Below are 18858 nucleotides of genomic sequence, written 5' to 3' on the forward strand. Positions count from 1 at the left end.
AAACCGACGGATGCTACTACGTGAACGAGAACAAACTTTTAAGTGATACGATTTTGCTTTGAACAGACATATTTGTGGAAGTTATTAATGCGGATCGTTTTAAGCGAATAGGAGATCCATTGCATTGCGCATTGAATGGTTAATCCTGGAGGAAAGCGGATATCATTAGGCGTCCGTGTTGGACATTCAAGACGTATGGTCAAAGGACGTAAGCCGTTCTCGCGGAGGGTAAAATGTGCGAGAATGCTTTAAACGTACGTTCACCTACGCGTCTAACCATCTACGCATCCGCGTGCGAGCGTTCATTTTTAGGATAGACGCGTGGACTCGCGATGGCAAAGGCAGCCTCGCACACGCAGCCTGCGGCTCATTTCCTAAGGGATATAAACTTCCTGTTCTGGGGCAATTCCAATCAATTTACTATTCATGATGCTTCGATGTATGCCTAGCCGCGGGCTGTTGTGATACGGGTAACCAATCAAAAACTCCCGTCGGAACAACCGACTGGCCGGACGTCGGCGCAACAAGCAGAAACCTCGGCTCACCCCTTCCAGCGAGGATGGATAGCTGACGAGCGAGCGAGAAAAGGACAGGAGAACGGAATACCGAAGGGACAGAGACAAGGAGGCTAGGTTCGCTCGGCGTCTTCCCGAAGGGGTGGCCAGCCACATTGGTCTGTTGTTGGTAGGCCGTTTCGTTTGTTGACGTTTCAACCGACTATCGCGGGTATGCCGTATACAGGCACGCATATGTGCGCAGAACGATGTACACTTAACGTACCGCCTGCCACCGTGGTAGAGAGAAAGAGCACTTGACTCACCCCTTGGGCTATAAAAGTAATTATCGCCGGTTGTTAGCGATTTAGCGAGCGTACGTTTTTCAGCTCGTATTTCGACGTTGCTTCGAAACAATGAGGGGTGGGTGGTGATATAACGAGTGGTATTAGGTATGACGAACATAAAGGAATGTACTGATACCGGAACGGCTAATTGAATTGCTGCTTTGAATGTTTGCACACGGCGAAAACGTGGCTACGCATCGATATAGGTCTAGTGAAACGCTTTCCCTCTGTACTACGTTTTCCTCGTTGATTCGAGTACTTGTTGATTTTCTCTAGCGGCAAAAGTTGGTAGCTTCGAGGATTTCTGTGTACGCGAAGGATTCTATTATTATACGACAATATTTACTTTCGCGTTTGTTTGTTGTTGTTTTTTCTTTTTTTTTTTTGCTCGATAGAATTTCTAGATACTTCGCTTTGAATATGTATATAATCTCTTCGTCATTGAAACTCTCGATTAATTGAAATTTTAATGTTTCTGTTATTCGATGTACCGATGTAGCGAGCGATTCGTCCAACGTAATCGTAGAAAATTGCTTTCTCAAGCTTTATTTAGAAAAGATTTTTGCGAAAACCTCAAAGGAAGGAATATATTGTAATCGAGACAAACTTCGAACACTGTTTTTTTTACGGTAGTACACGGTTTAACCTCCCTGATTACGTTTTTATTATTGAAAACAACATTTTCTCGAATGCGCGCATGTATTGCAACGTACTCATATTTGTTAATTGTAATTAGAGATTGTATCGATTCGAACAGCTTATACGTTTTTTCGTATACATATATATGTATCTGCAAAACAGCTTCTTTTCTGTCAATAATGGTGGAACAACTTTAGTAGACTGTAGATACTTCATGTTTCATATATTTTACGTGGTAAATATTTGTCAAGTTATTGTGTTCCCAATTTACACATTTGTTTACAGAATACGACAAAATGCATAAAACAAGATTGAAAATTCTGTGGTCTTTTGAAATTTGGGTGCCTTCCAGTATAGTTTGTTAATTGTGTATCTTTGTCGTTTATAAATTATCGATTCTCAAACAACGTGTATCTCGATTAATTCGTATAAAAGAAAGTGAATACGATACTATTTCTCGTTTTTCTTATTTCGTATTTATAATCGAATAAATATAAATATATAAAATGGAAAGTTGTCCTCGTTGAATCAAAAAATTCTCGCAAATGAGTTACCAATGTTTTTATTACAGTCTGCGGTTTGAAAATGTAAATTAGAAAATCAATTTCTCGTTTATGGATGTCTAAAGTGACATTAGTTTATATTGTATATGTAGGTAAGTATCTACAATTTTGGTATAATTTACATGGAATATATGGTTTCTCATTTCTGATTTATAATTACGGGGACAACGGGATAATTAACCTCCATACACTAACTCCATACAGTTAAATTATAACGAAAGAAATATTAAATAACTCATTGTCGTCCGATTCTTTTAAAAACTACAAAATATAAAACGTTCAATTTTACAAATCTTCTTGGAGCAAAGCATAGAACAATTTAAAATGATAACGTTACATAAGATACTGAATATTTATTTGATCATGTAAACGTTCTTTTTCACAACTCATAATCTGTTTCAATTCATAAATCTTTGTGTATTTTTGTTTAAATGGATTGTATTCGAGGAAAATATGTATACATACAGAAATTATATCAATCGTCTGTAGACTGGTCACTTATTGTACGATTTCATTTTATCTTTTATTTCATTTCTACTAATAAATATTTAAAAGGCTAATACTTCTATTAAGTATTAATAGAACTATAATAAATTATTATAATACTATTCTGTCGCGTACAGTGTCAACCTAACTTTTGTTCATGATAAAAGAATACAATTTCAAAGCAATTTGCACCGGGATATCGAATGCGGTACATAATAACCGAATATTCGTACTCGTATTAAATACTCAAAGTTTCTATTTAACGAGAAAGTTCAAGATGGTGCGTAATTTAATATTAAGCGCATTTCAGCACTTTATAAGTAGTCCCCTCCTTCTCGGATTCCGTTTGAACTCGGTTATACCTTCGATCGTGAGAAAAGCATCGAAAACCTTCCTTGTAATAGAAGCTCGATATATAGTATTGTGTTAAAGCTTGCAGTCGATAAGGAACCTTGTGCACATAAACATAGACTTGAGCGCAGTCTCTGCGAGTAAACAATTTTTAACGCGAAAGGAGAATAATATCGAAGTAAACAGAGTTTCGTTTAAAGTAACGATTAAATCTTCGTTTCATTCATACCGCTTCATGTTACTACGCAGTTTCAAATATAGAAACAAATATGAAAATATTTAAAACATTTATTTCTGCATTAATAACACGTTTAGTTTTGCAATTGCTCCATTATCGTTTGAATTCTTTAAAAAAGAGCATCCTTTTGATATTAAAAGCAAAGTTTCTAAAATTTTCTTGTAAATCGTGTCTGTTGTTGAATTACATATTTGTGACGTTTTCTATTATTTGAAATATTTTACGAAATGAAAATATGTTGGTCATTTGTGTCTTTGATAGATAATACAGTATTACAAGCAGTTTTTCAAAAGTAATAATGTTATTGATATTGTTTACATTGAATAAGAAACTTACGCAATTACACAATGTTTAATAGTATGTTTGCTTACAATTTGTTTATATAAAATTATTTTTTTTTAAAGTACTATAACAATTTAATGGTTTTTATTTCTATATAATTTATATTCCGATACTGCAAGTTTTACACACGTATGTTTAGACGTTGATGTTTGAACAGATGTTATTAATATTCTGAGAGACACGGTTCGTTCGAATCAACCACTTGCTTACATTTGAAAACATAAATGTATTAATACAGCAATTAATTATATACACACATGTATTTTTGTAAATACTGTGTCTTCGTTAATCTGAGCTAATAGGGAAGCAGAAATGTTTGAATAAACGAATTTTCGAATAAATGAACAACTATTTTAACGTTAAATTTTCGATATTATAGATAAAATTAAACAAATATAAATTATGATTCCCATATGTTTGCAGTCGTTAAAACACATATAGAGTCGTCGCGTGGGTGTGAGCTACCTGTGCAAAGTTACATAAAATCGTTTCCTACTAGAAAGTGTATAAAAAGAAGTAGAAATATTGATAATCAAAATTGTACTATATGTATTACTGTAATAACACTGTAATGAGTACAAGTTATTATAAAAAAGGAAGGAAAGTATACTAGATGATAAAATAATTTTTGAGCATTACTTGAAGATTTCATAAATACCTAAATGTCAGTTTATATAATAACAGAATTTAACCACAAAATTCTAAATTCACAATTAAATGTTTTTGCGAGGTGTTAGATCGTACATAACTTTTTACTTATTTTGAGTTACGAGAAATTTTCTAACTTTACTTTAATTTTACTCATAATTAATTGATCTGAATTCTATTCTTATCTCATCTCAATAGTCGGTCTAAGGAAACTGCCACAAATTAGAGTCGTATGCAGAATTGTGCTGCTTAAGCATACTGACGTTGTCAGTGGAAGTTCCTTTGCACATATTATTTTCACTTTCTAGTCGTGCAATATTAATTTGGTGTATAATACCAAAGTAGATTACTCGGAACCTGTGCAGCACATACAAACACGGAGAAAATGCTGTCATTAAATTAATTCCTTCAATTTTAAGACATCGTAACTTCTGTGGTATTTCTAAGTTTTCGAAGTTTATTTTTTGCACTTTGAGAATGAAAATAGGCATACAGTCATATATGTTATTATTTAATATTCCGAGTACATCAATGGATAAAAGAATAGTTTAAGAAATTTCCCCATGTTGCTCCCCTTAATAATGAGATACGTTTTGGTGTAACAATAAATACACAAAGCTCTTGAGTAAGGCAAGCTCTTAAGATTACTTATTTGTACAATCGAACAATCATTCAAAATCGAAGCAATTCCTCACGTGCTGTATCCAACCGATCCCGCCTTTCGTGCATGTTTTCAATCCAACGTAGAATTGAATGTTCCAGACTATTGAATGTTCTAACATCTATAGTAAGGCAGGTTATGCTCGATAATTTCTTCGACGAGTCCATTGGCAGACCCAAAACAAAATCTGGCATTTCTTCCTTTTTCCCATCTCTTTTCACCGACATTCTCAAAGGTCTATTTCAAATTACAATTCAAATTAATGGTTCATTATTCATACAATATTCATAAATTCACTACTACCATTCGGATGAAAAATCATCTCCACTTTGGATCGTGCTGCATTCGTAATACTTTTATAATGTAGGCGCACTTTTTAGGGTATTTGAATATTCTAAATAATGTGTAACGCATATCACTGATATCCAATTCATAATCGTTTATATTAACATAAAATATAAAACTACCATTGTCACGAATATTTGACGTTAGCTTTTAATAAGAATCGGTACGTTGCACGTTACATCGGTACATAGTACCTATAATGTGCGATAGCAATTCGATTAAGTTGACGTACGACGAAAAGAAGCGAAAGACAAATAAAAACCAGATTGCATCTACGTGTCAAATGATAACAAAATTTCGGTTACTTGTGAGTTAGTTATGTACAAGTAACGGGTGAGTTTTCTCTTACTTCTTGCGGACATCATATCCTGAAAAATAATAGGGATTTTCCTCTAACATGTATTTACAAATAAAAATCTACTAGTTTATTACGCTCTATCAAGTTGTTTAAAAAACTTTACCATTTCCTTAGAATTTATATAAAGAAATGCTTATTTTCAAATATATTTTAAAAGATGTGGTGTACTAAAGAAAGAAAATTAATTCGGTTCTATGTTTTGATCTTATTGTGTACCTTCTTCGAGAAGTTAAATCAATTTTAATCATCGGTCTTAACGACTATGTTCATGCAACGTGAGTAAGTTATTTAAAATATTTTAAATAGTTTTAAAATAGCTCTACGGTAGCATTTCAATGATCGATTTAAGCAATCTAACAAGAAGTCACTCGACGCTACATTATCTATGGTCTCTACTACCTGTTCCTTCTACTTCTGAGAAGCACCAAACACCTATCTACGCATCTTCCTTCGATTTTCGAATTTCGCGCTACAGTTTGGTCAAAGAATGTGTAATTCGAGGATGAATTTGATTGACTCATCGTGTCCAAAAATCGAAACACTCGATCGACCCAGGTTCCCTCGTAAGTTCTTATCGGCTACCGTGAACATACTCACCTTGCACAGTGTGGTCGAGTGGGCAGGATATGCAACTGTGTGTCCCTTCTACGTGCGAACTCTTGCACACTTTAGTGCCGGGAAGCATGCCGCTAATTTCCAACACGGCTCGACACTTAACTCCAGCAAAGGGACTGACTCGCTTATTCAATGCCAGCACGTCGGCTCTACGTCACTCTTGATGGACTGGTTTTCCGGTGCGTTAATGTTGCGTTAACCCTGCGTTCGCAAATCCATTCGCGTGTGTACGTACTTTACGCATTATTACCCTCACATAGTCGGGGAAATTGGTTAGATGAATTGGAGTTAATTTCCTCGGACTTTCCGTACTCGCTGCTTTACAACTTCAGTTTTATAGGCATTCGTCCAAGACTCGCTTGCCACGCGATGCTTCGCAGCGGCGATTAACAGCACAGTGGAAGAAAGACGGGTTAATTATGTGTTGTTATTTACAGACCACAAAAGTGAAATACATTGCCTTTTTCCTTTTATGACGCCTGTTCTCCTTGCGTTAACGTGTAATTGTCGGTGTTTTCATAAATTCTATTGCTCGAGTTCAAATGGAAGGTCAAATTATAACGTTAGAATTTTTCGAAGGAAATTACCTCCTTTTCCGATACATACGAAATAACATTTTTGGGGTATCGGTTTAACTCCTTTGCAAACTTTTCTTTAACTCTCTTGCTATTGATATATCGAACATTGGAATTGGAATATGTTTTCCGTTTATTATTTTCAATTATAGGCCGCCTTTCAAAAAATTTGAAACTATTGGATTGTATTATGGTATTTATTGTATTATTTGTAACGTACGAAAGCAAATTGTGTCAATTGATGGAAGATATTAATTTGTAATGCACCTAATCGCTATTGCCTTACAGAACTTTACATTGCTTGTTATTAATTGTATTTCTTAAGATTTTATTGAAATTAGAATATTTTATTCCTGAAAAGTCACCCAGCAGATATACTCATTCAAATGTATCAAGAATAATATATGTAAGTATATGTATGCGAATTCTTGAAGTATGTTTAAATTGATTTTAGAGAAAATATATATTTCAATTTGTTCAACCAGACAAATCTTATTAAGTTTCGCTTAAAGTTCTCTAATTACTTTTCATTAAAAATAAACTATCGTTTATTTTTTTCTGGCAGAAAAGAAAATGTTTTGCTAATTTCAGAAATAACGTATAAAACGTAACGTAGAATTTAACTAATTTTATAGAACAATATTTTTGTAAACTCATTACGATTCGCAGGTTTTCCTAATTACCACAATATTTAATTCGTTTAAACAACAATTAACTTAACTATGTTTAACACTATTGATAACACGTCACGTATTCTATTATCATGTTGTCATTGGTTGTCACTTTAAATGCATTTGAACATATAAATGTAAATTAAATTCTAACCGTGTATTATTTCACATGTATCGAAATGTCACAGCACTGTGTAATTTGTTTTCTAATGAAAATTACTCTCTACAATATATGTTGTAAGCACTTAATCATAAAAATTGTGTTAATAATACACAACAATTAATATACAGAGTGAAACATACAACCAGATCAATTTAATTATTTCCGGTGATTGTGGCTCAACTTTAAATCTATTTTGTGCGCTACAGAAGAATCTATAAGGTGATTACAGTATTTTCATATGTTTCTCTTTAAATTTCACAAAGCTCGTCTTTCTTAATTATTCGAATGGATCATTATCATTTCTCCGGTTCTCATTTTTCGGCAGAGGAATTCTTGTTGCTTTATTGGCGTACAGCTTACTAATATTCTTTTCGATTATGTAAAACGATTCACTAGATTCATTCTTTAATAATCGTGATACATATTACATTTAAATATACACGTTTTAAGTAATTATTAAAAAATTATGATTTTCATTATGAATTGAACGCGTTGAACTTTAATCACGTTATCCTTATACGATGGCTGTTTTATGTTTCTTCTTGCTGTGTAAACTGACGTAAATTTACGTTTCGCAATAAAGTGTTACAGAAAATTTAATCGAAAGATACATTTAACCAGACACTGAGCAAAAGTGATTGTGTTTTCGAAAATACTGTTATTTAATTGAGTTTCTTTCATGCTAACGGCGCGATCTGTTATGCGCGATTGTAAAATTCTCCGCGATAGCTTAAGAAGCTATGAAAGTCGAGGTTAATATTAAAACAGCATCGTTAGCATTTCTTAAGTTAATTTAGTTAAATTCTAGTTGCGTCTTATTTTTCGCAGGGAGTCTCATTTTGGAGTTTTCATTGATGTCCTACCTTTTAATAGAGCTTGACAAGCTCTGGGTTTATATCTCTGCGATAAGTTTCCCTTTAAAGATTAAAAGTCGTAAAACGAAGAAGCGCCGTGATTCTTTTAAAGAGAAGCGATGCGAAATCGACAGCAGTCATGGTTCGGTTACGGATTTAGGATAGACGGCGATACAAACTTTCGACATTAACCCAAGCCCAAGTTGCTCTTTTTCACACGCCAGCAGTCATATTTTTGCCTGACCGCAAAATTATCTAATTGCTGGGACTATAAAATATTGACCCAGTTGTTGACGAACTTTGAGACTCTCTCAAATTAAATACTGGTTTGCTCCAACTGTGCTGTCTTCGACTTCTTCACTTTTTCTTTCCTATCTACACCACCGTGACTAAGAATTCTTTACAACGAATCTCTCAATTTCGTTTCCCTTCCCTGCATATAACGATCAATGATCGTTGCACTAGTGCAACATTAATAGGTTTTCACAGAAATGATTCAAACACGATATAGAAGTTAGTTACTTCGATTATCCAACATTTTATTTTACTTATCAAGTGTCATTGTGTTGTTACCAACGGATTAATTAGATTGAAAGTTTTTCGAACGTGTCGATACAACACGTATGCCTATCCAAGCATTTTATTCCTTTTTCAAACGGAACGTTTCGACCAACGTATTTTGATTTTCTTTGGCGATTAAGAGAAAATAATTTTCTCCTTTTAAATTAAGATACAAAAAGGAAGCTTTAATTGAATAGGAAATAATTATTTCGTGTTTGTAAAAATTTGTTTACGAATATTTGTTGAAATTTTCATTTGTGCAGGAAATATAAACACGTGTAATGTACTTTTGCTAAGCGATTGAAACTTAATTTTCCATCACTTTTGAAAAAGACAAATGTACCAAATGGTATTCTTTAATTCGCATCGGTCGATACGGGCAATTAATTAATTTAGTAGGAAATTATTTTCGTACATTATTTGGCATTAAAATAACATTTAATTTCTGCGTTAACGGGGCGGTGTTATATTAAAATTAATATTAAAAAATGCAAGAACATAAAGAATAAAAGTTTATCGTTTGGTATAGATTCGCATCTGCGAGAGATGGATTTATATTGTACGAAACAGGATACAAACGTGTTCCAAAGAGAATCGTAAATATTCGTGCACGCTTTTCTCGTTTATTGAACGTGAACGAACAATCGTCTTCAATAGCGCGTAATAACGTATCTTGAAGTATCTTCCATGCGAACGTTACGTTCTTCGTTCACTTTTCCTTTTCTCGAGACATGCTTCGGAAGAATGTGAATTTCTTCCCGTCAAGCCACGAGACGTAATTTCGTATTGTCCGGTGGAGCGGCTGTTTCATTAAAAGCACTCACCTCGGCACTGGAGTGCGCTGTTTGAGCGTATGCATTATATCGAGACTATTTACTGTCTCGAGAGTTCTTATTGTTATAGAATAACGAGCTTCAAGACGAGGAATGTTACGAATAGGCTTGGATAAATAGTAAATTGCACGCAAAGCGATCCGCATCGAGAATGAACGACATCAACGATACTTCATAAAAATCTGAACGCGACTGCAAGTTCACTGTTACGTTTACGTATTTTTAAATGTAAATTAAGACGATTAATTGTCCTGCAGCTATAATCATCGGTAGCTAACGTAGACAGTTACTGTTTAAAATAAACAGTATTTTAGAATTGCACGTATGTAAACGAAACAGACAATTTGCCAGCGTTGCAATATTTTCTATAAGCACAATTGGAAATATTTTCCATCGAACTGTTCCAGCTTTTATAAAAGTGTCAGTTATCGAACAAACGAAAAATGTTTACTAATGTAAATGCGCTCTGTGACCGTTAATGTCGATACGAGGTCGACATTTTATCATCGTTTGGTTACGGATTAATGGAATCGATAACGCTGTCTTTTTTTATTTTAACGAAATTACATGTTGTTTATATCAAATTGTGTAAGCGTGGTATCTGTTCAATTAAAAAAAAATCTTCAAACTTCGTTATACATATTTACGATTTATTACGTACCACTGAGAATGCCAATAAATGGAGGTGGGCAGACGTTGGTTTGCGGCGAGACAATTGACGAGCTGTTTGAGAGTTGTTCTCAAGATTTTAAAGAGACACAATGTTGAATTCCTTGTTCACTAATTTATATATCCGATAACGTCGCGTCGTGGTCGAAGCAATGCGCGTTGTCCGATTACAATTGGTGTCGGAACATCATAAATCATTGAGACGTGTAACAATATTGTACGAAAACTGTTCTATTGGGTGAAACACAGTCGACTTGGAATACGTTAGATAACTTTAAACGTTTATACATTCTAGTCGCGTGTGGGAGAATTTTTCACTTTTAAAGTAAAAGATAAGGGCTGACAAATGAATAAATGAGCCTTTTGATAAGGGTCTCCACAAAAAGTGACAGACGAAGTTTAGTTCAAGAGAATGGTGAAGTAGGTAAAACTAAATCAATAATAAAAGTGGATAGAAGTACACCGAGAAAGATGAAAATTAATATTTCGTCCATTTCCTTTTTCGATTTATTACAAAGAAACACTGAAACTTGATACAGATTTTCTTGCGGCAGATGGTACAACTGTATAGGAGATGATTTTACGAGCAGAAGCAAATAAATAGTATAGAATGAAATTTGTTCGTTCGAAATGTCGTTTTTGAGAAGATCGGTTTTGAAAACTTTGATCGAGTTTGATTTCTCCGTCTATTACTAGTTTATTCCACTTGTGCTAGTGTTTATAAATTGAGCTTTGAGGCGATATTCCAAGTCCTAACAAATAGGATCCGCATTCCTTTCAGAAATAAACATACCAAGATTCGCACTTTTCAAGAATTTTAATAATTGTTCCTTATCTTATGCTACTCACGGAGAATTAAAGAAATTAAACAGTTTAAAAAATAAAAGAATCAGAAGTGCGAAATGAATTTGATACGAATTTGGTTTAAATGTTCGCGAAGCGTGGAGAAAATCGTAGAGATAACCGATGGAGAGAAAATGATGCCAATGTCAATATTTATAACCGCAAGTGAAAACAAGACGTTATTCGAGACCACGTCGTTTCGACTCGTTTCATTTGTTCAATTTATTTTTTCGTACGAAATCGTATCCCCTGGTTCGTTACCTCTAATTATGTTTCGCTCTGTACGTTCAATCGTATCGTATGATAACGATTACTCCGAAACATTAGACAGGAACTACTTTTTTAATACTGCCAACTTATTCGCTAGGTTGTCGAGAATTTTATTAGAACGCGGAAGATCGCCAAGAAGATTTTAAACGCTTTTGGTTAAACGACACGCTTTCAGCTCGGTCTGGCCTTGGCCGATATTTGGGAGCTTCAATTTTTCCTACGTTTTCACTGATAATGCAGCAAAGACAAATATCGTTATATTGGTAATACGTCAACGCGAAAGAATTGTTTCGAAACGACAAATTGTTTGAAAATTTACGTAACGCCTGTTCTAACAATACGATATACGTTTTAACCTCGTTATCCGTTAAATAAGGAAGGATAAACTATCTTCGCACAGCTGGGATCGAGTGGGACCGCTCCGGTGAAACTTTCGTTCGAAACTCGACCAGATGGAAACGAATATCGTTAGAACTACTTCGAAATTATTTATATTCGCTGTTAAATTCGAAATACCTAGCCGAGCATTCGAACAAGTTAATAGTTCAACACTGAACTCTTCGGACGTTCTTAAATCAACATTAATGTTTAAATTAATAGCGTCGTGTAAAGGTAATTGAGAACCTTTACGACAGGAATGTTTTCAGTAGTTTTGATCGTTTCTGCTGTTTATACGAGAGTTTAAAATTTCATGTTCAACTAAAATTGCGCATCCCTGAAACGAAACTTTTGGCCGTAAAGCGGTTGTTCTGTCAGGACCTAGCGCAGAAAATCCAATCTTTTGTTCAGCTTTTCGAGTTTCCGTTGAAAACAACAAGAAGACTGCGATTCACCGTTGGGAAGAAAGTTAAACGATATTGCGAGTGGTCCAACGGAAACGCTCAGTGCTATTAAACATGCAAAGTTAATAAACACACGTTAGAAAAGTAGAGAATAGTTATCGTAACGTTCTTTTAATTACATTCCGGTTCCCTTTTTCTTCTTAGTTTTATCTTAATTTCGTTTGCGCGTATAAATAACACCGGGCCCGCGGAGGAAAGAAAAATACCGGCACGCGTACCGGGACACGCACACTCGCGTATACATACACGCGCAAGTGAAATTTCATTAACGGGTAATCATTTTTCCGGATGTGAAATTTAGAGGAATCCCAGCGAGGAATATTAAGCTTGTAAAGGTGGCCGAGAAGAAAGTGTTCCCCGCGAATTTGGCCTATGCAAATACGGGTGAACGGTCCCGGTAGGATAAGTCTGCAAGCCCTTCTCTAGTGAAAAAGTTTGGACGCTCCGCGACGAATACTAATTAAAGACTTGCGGAATGAAATTAGTTAGTCGAGAGGTCGGAGGTGACTCCGAGGCTGGACGATGGAGTCCGTGGGTCGACGACGAAGAGCCGCTTATGATAATATAATAATACTTACTTGGCTCTCGGAGTGCTACCTCCCAGCTCATTATGCGTTTAGTTCATAACTTCAATTGGATTCTTACTATCCCTACCGACTTAGAGCTTTATACTTTCATCGGGCTCTTGCCTGTAACAGTGCTAATTATGGAGCTAATGACGATTAGACGAGGAATGTATAAATCACCCTCTGACCTACATTTCTAACCGAGAAGATAACGATCCGTAGAATTCATTCGTGAGATCGATTCCGGTGATTTTACTGGAGATTTCGATGTCGAGTCGAATAATATTAATATGGAATTATTTTACCAGTTACCCGAACGGGACACGAATCGAGTAGGTGTAATTAAAAATTAATTCCATTTTCTTCTTAAAGAAACGCAAGATAATTTTTCGTTTCTTTACTCAGATGACTAGTCATCGAGAAGTTGACGTTACGTTTTACACTTTTGATAAGACCGTTAGATTTATCCTACAATTCTAGGAGACAGTAAGACCAGGGACTAACGAGCACCGAAGGACGGATAAAATCTCGTTATAATCGCTACTCGCGGCAAGTTCAATCCGGCTTTTATTTTCTTTCATTTTTAGTAACTCGATAAAAGGATAAAATTAAAAAAGAAATCGTAGAGAGAGATAGAAAGAGAGAGCTTGTATTACCATGGTTTGTACGAATTATCGTATTCAACGCATTATATACTATATAATACATTTGTCGTGTAATCACAGTACAGCTTTTAATTGTAGACAAATACAGTGCGTTTAATATATCGGTTAATGGTGAATGCGATAATACTTTTGCGAATACGTCGGTTAATCGTTTCATTTATGAATTTTAAAAGCGACGATTGCTTCGACAATTCGACTTTGATATTTATTCGTTACAATTTGATATTATCGTGGCACTTTAGAGTTGTGATTTCGTTATTGCAATCAATTTCGACCAAATTTTTAACAATAATTCATCTTAATATAAAAATGTAGAATTAAATAACTTTCTCGCCAATATCTCTCCCTATAATCCCTATAATATACAGACTTCCATTAATTCTTGCCATTTGAGGGGAACGCGACGGGTTAAACGTGTCCTGTTCTCGATAAGCTTCTAGTAGTCTCGCCGGCTCAAACGCTGGATCTCGTTCTTTATGATTTATAATATACACGTGTGATCGAATATCTGGAAAATAAACGTCAACTTTGTAAAAACAATAACGCGATAATAGACGAGATCGTCAGATGCCCGTATATTCTCAAAGTGAAAGATTATCTCGGAAAGAAAGTCCCTTGTGAGGTATGTTCAGTTTTTCTCTTAACGAAGAATCGTTCCGTTTGCGATTACTGCTTTCCACAATGCATATACACGCCTAATATGTATATACGACGTAAATAACTATCGTCGTAACCGTGCTCATTCGTTCGAGCGAATACCTTTTCTTAGGGGTTGCACACGCGATGATTTACTTTCGAAACATGGACAGATTAATGCGCGCGATAAGCACATATATTCGTTCCAAAGCTTACGATCGCTCGCGACCAAGCATTTGCTTGCTCGCGGTGACAGTTCCTGCTCTCTGCTCCATTAAAATCGACGTTTCTTAAGCGTGTCGAGTGCGTCCTTCTTCGAATTTCGCGAGATACACGAGTTTGAAGCGTAGGAAACTTGATAACGCGACAAATTTTTCCCACATCTGATACTCGAACGAATAACTATAATCGCCTAGGGGGAAAAAAACTCACACCGTTGTAATCGCACGAGTATCTACTTTCAAATGCAAAAGGAATCATTCGTAACGAAAGTTCGTTACATCGGTGGAAACGCGGTCTTAGGTGGAACGGCTGGTGTGTGCAAAACGTTCGGTTTTTAGTCTATTAATCGGCCTTTCGTTGTCAACGCATACCGTTCTTTCATTATTCTACAATAACAGAAAACGAACAATATACTAGATCGTTCGATAAGTTTTGTCGCTCGATAAAACTTATCGAACAGTACAGTACCAGGTTGCTCGATAACTTCCTCGTTGGATAAAACTTATCGAACAACCTATTACGTAGCCAGCAACGTACAAAAATTTAGTTTAACGTTTCTATAGTCGTAAGAAAAAGCCCGTACACCCCCTATCTAAACCGTAACAGGACCAGGTGTCGGGATGTCTTTGCGGTGAAAAGTGCATAGGATGTTCAACCTTTACCGGTGGGTAATGTGTCGATACTAGAATTATCGATAGATTCTGGTATATCGAGGTGTCCCTCGTACGTGTCTGAGGAAAATCGATGATCGTAAGGAAAGAGGGACTTGCGGAAATAGAAACAGTCGTAACGTCTTTTGAAAATATACTATGGAATTTGAAGTTAATTTTGTTGTTGTAATAGCAGTTGAAACGAGTCGTTTCGACCGGTTGGTAAATGTAGTGTTAAGGCCGCGAAAAAAAACCGTCTTTGTACAGGAAAGCGTGTAATCGAATCTTGTTAACGGTAAACGCGCAAGTAAACGCTGGACAGCGGGCCCACTCGACCAAGCGAATGCAATAAGACGGAATAAAAAACACCGTGAATGAGTAGGTCGTGTTAACTGTAGTCGCGCGACGCGGCGTTTTATTATAGCGCGTTGCGTCCTTTTTATATATGCGCACACACGCTCGCGCGCACACACGCCAACGCACACACTTCCGCTGGTTTGCGTAGGCAGCGTTGCACCGTGCCGGCGTCGAACTTATTTTTACACAGTCTCCTTGCGTTCCGTCATTGATCCGCGGTACGCGTTCGCATTCATCCGTTTTATTCGTTGAATAATTTTATTGCCCCGCCGCTCGAACTAAACGGGATTACAGCGGCAGCGATTGCGCGACCAAGACATCGCGAAGGGAGTCGTGGACGAACAAACGACTAGAGATCGAATATCGACGAATTCCCATCGGTTGTACTATTTGGTCAATTAATACGAGCATCGTACGGATCAACACGATGGATGCTGCGCGATACTCTCAACGATTGTTCTACGAGGAGACGGACTGTTCTTCGATTGATTTGTTCTTCCTTGAAAGAAAAGGCAATTTTGTCGGGAAAGGTGAATTCTTTTGGTAAACATTTTCTTTTTAAAAATTACGTTGTTGGTGTTAAGCAGAAAACTCTCAACGATTGTTCTACGAGGAGACGGACTGTTCTTCAATTGATTTGTTCTTTCTTGAAAGAAAAGGCAATTTTGTCGGGAAAGAGTGAATATTTCTGGTAAAAATTTTCTTTTTAAAAATTGCGTTGTTGGTGTTAAGCAGAACAGAGTGGTGTATTCCACGGAGCACTTCTATCTTTATAAAAATAATCGATCTTATCGATACGCCTGTGGTTTTACGTCTTCTCGCAAAAACACTATTGTACACAGGAACGAATCAGACCGTACAAAATCGTGTCCAGTTGTACAGATAATAGAATATTATCGCTTACGTGTCGATCCATCGACACCCTTGGACGAAGTGTCCTTGGGAACGTTTAACGCGAGTGTAATACAAGGAGCAAAAAAACCTTCACCCGAAATTTGTACAAGTCGCCCGCGTCTATTTCGACCCAGGTTCTCCGATCGGTTTTGTATTTTGATATTTATTCGTACGAACGGTCTCCAGAATTGAAAATATCGCTCGATACGAGAAAAGAATCGCGATCCTGAACGACAAGAAGAGGAGAAAGGGTACACGCGGGTTTCTATAATGATCCAACCGCTAGAAGCGTAGACCGTCCGAGGGTTAAAGCTTGCGTTTTTCTCGGGCGTAAGTTTGCAGAACAGCCGGCCGCCATTTTGCACACGCGTCGAAGGTTCGAAGGTCTTTGGTGACCTCGGCCGATGACTTGCTGTTTTCGTGATAACGGAGAAGAAAGTTCCGTGCTGATATTACCTCCACGTGGGCCCGCGAACGTCTTCAAACGTCCTCGAACGTCCGCGAATGTCTTCAAACGTCCTCGAACGTCCGCGAACGTTGGTCGAAAAATGAAAATAAACCCGATCGTGCCATCGGGGATTGATGACTGGTTGGTATTTCTGGCCGTAATAACTCCGGCGTCGTTTTACGAAAGGAAAAAGGCTCTCGAAATCCACCTCGAGGTATCGATTAACAAACACTCGAACGAGCGAGCGTCGCCTTTGCGGAGCGCGCTTTGCGAGGCAACCGTTCGTGGTAAAACCGTTTCGAGCTTTCCTGAATGGCGCGGTGAAAGCTTTCTGTGCCGGACGAGCCAACGAGTGCCGTAAAAGAGGCGGACTTTTCGAACTCGCTCGAGTAACGCGATCGTGCGCATCCATTTGTGAGCCGTAGAATTTCGCCGACCTAATCGAATTCCGGTTGTGTCGGGGAAAATTCCGCGTTCGCGAATGGCGAGCGCGATATTTAATTTCGCTCGGCAGTTTCGTATTCGCGTCAGAGCCATCCTCGGGACATAAATATAACACCTTCCTGACGGGCCTCGCGAACCCACGCCAATCTTCTAATTTCCTTTTGTTTGCCCACCCGTCAATCTTCTCTTTACCGTTTCTTTCCATTCACGACAACGTATTATCGTTCGCTGTTACTGCAAACTATCCGACGAGTGGTTCACGTGTATTCGAATTTCGTAAAAAATTGGAATATTTCGATTATTGGAATAAAAAGCAACACAGAGAAATATATTCTTATCCCTGACATCGTCGAATAATTACCGTTAAGAGTATCGTTCGTGTTGTTACACGACACAAATACGTTCGTGTTAACTTTGTATCAGGGATTGGAAATTTACCAGGTTTTTCAATTACTAATACTGTTTTATCGGTAATTTACCGCAGTTTTCTTATGTTTAAAACGGCCACCGGTATTGAAAATAAAAAAGGAACTGTAAATATCGATACCAAAAATTGAATTTGCACGTAATTGGATAAATGAACAGAAAAGGTATGCGCGAATGAATAGAAGTATATTTTAAATGTGAATGTAATGTAAAATATAATAAATAAACAAAGAACAATGTTTTTCTTTCGAAAACATAAACAATTTTGTAGTTATCGGTTCTTGTAAAAAAATTTGCGCGTAAAAAAAGTAGAATTCGTTGAGGTTACATCCTAATCGTGACCTAATTTTTCTACGAATTAATCGCGCTGCAAAAAAAGGTTTTTCGTATTCTACATTAGTTAACCGAGTGGTCATTAGGAAATCATATACCACTTTTATGTGTTCGTGTGGGAAAAACATTTTTTCCTTTTTATTCTTTCTTCTTGAAAATACGTTAAGTCATTTCTAATGGCTCGTATTAGATATTTAATTTTCTTCTCACAAAGAATATACTCTACATAAGTTTTCGAATAACGAATGACGTGTTACCAGGAAATATTGAAAAGGAATTTTTTGCCATTTATCGGTGTTGCAATCCCAATCCTTAACTACTTGTTCAGAATTTAATTGTACATCGACTGTACCACGTATTTCTATAAATTTCACACGTGTGCTTGACAAACGTAAGTCGAAGAAACCCAACGATCGATAAATCGTAATGAATCGCAAAAGTAGGCACGATTAACGCAGGATTCGTTGTATTCGAAACGAATAAGTGATCGGTACTTTTCGAATACTTTCTTGAACTCACCCAACACCTTCTAGTTTTTCGAACGATCGTGTTGCTCTTTTGAAAGTTTTACGAAGAATTCTTGGACACATTTCCGAGATTTTAATTTTCATATCGGCCGCTACGCTGGCCTTCTCTTTATAAACCACATTCCTCGAGTAAGCTCACAGAAATAAATCAAGAGGTATTAGATCCGGTGATCTTGTTAAAAATGAAATTTTATTACCCTCTCCGATCCAACAGTCAGGAAACAGTGTTTAATATTGCTTAAACTATGCGATCAGAGTGGTCGGGTGTATCGTTAGGTTGGAACAAAGGCCAAACTTTCGTAGCGATATCAACTTCCTCTAA

The 18858-nt window shown here is 36.6% G+C and overlaps 1 protein-coding gene across 10 annotated transcripts in view; it reads right to left on the bottom strand.

The window, feature by feature from the left end:
• LOC143143838 (cytotoxic granule associated RNA binding protein TIA1) overlaps window positions 1-18858 on the bottom strand; it is an 833023-nt gene that overhangs the window by 62734 nt on the left and 751431 nt on the right. The gene's annotated exons all lie outside the window — the stretch shown is intronic.

Source organism: Ptiloglossa arizonensis, chromosome 1 (assembly GCF_051014685.1).
Source record: "Ptiloglossa arizonensis isolate GNS036 chromosome 1, iyPtiAriz1_principal, whole genome shotgun sequence".
NCBI lineage: Eukaryota > Metazoa > Arthropoda > Insecta > Hymenoptera > Colletidae > Ptiloglossa > Ptiloglossa arizonensis.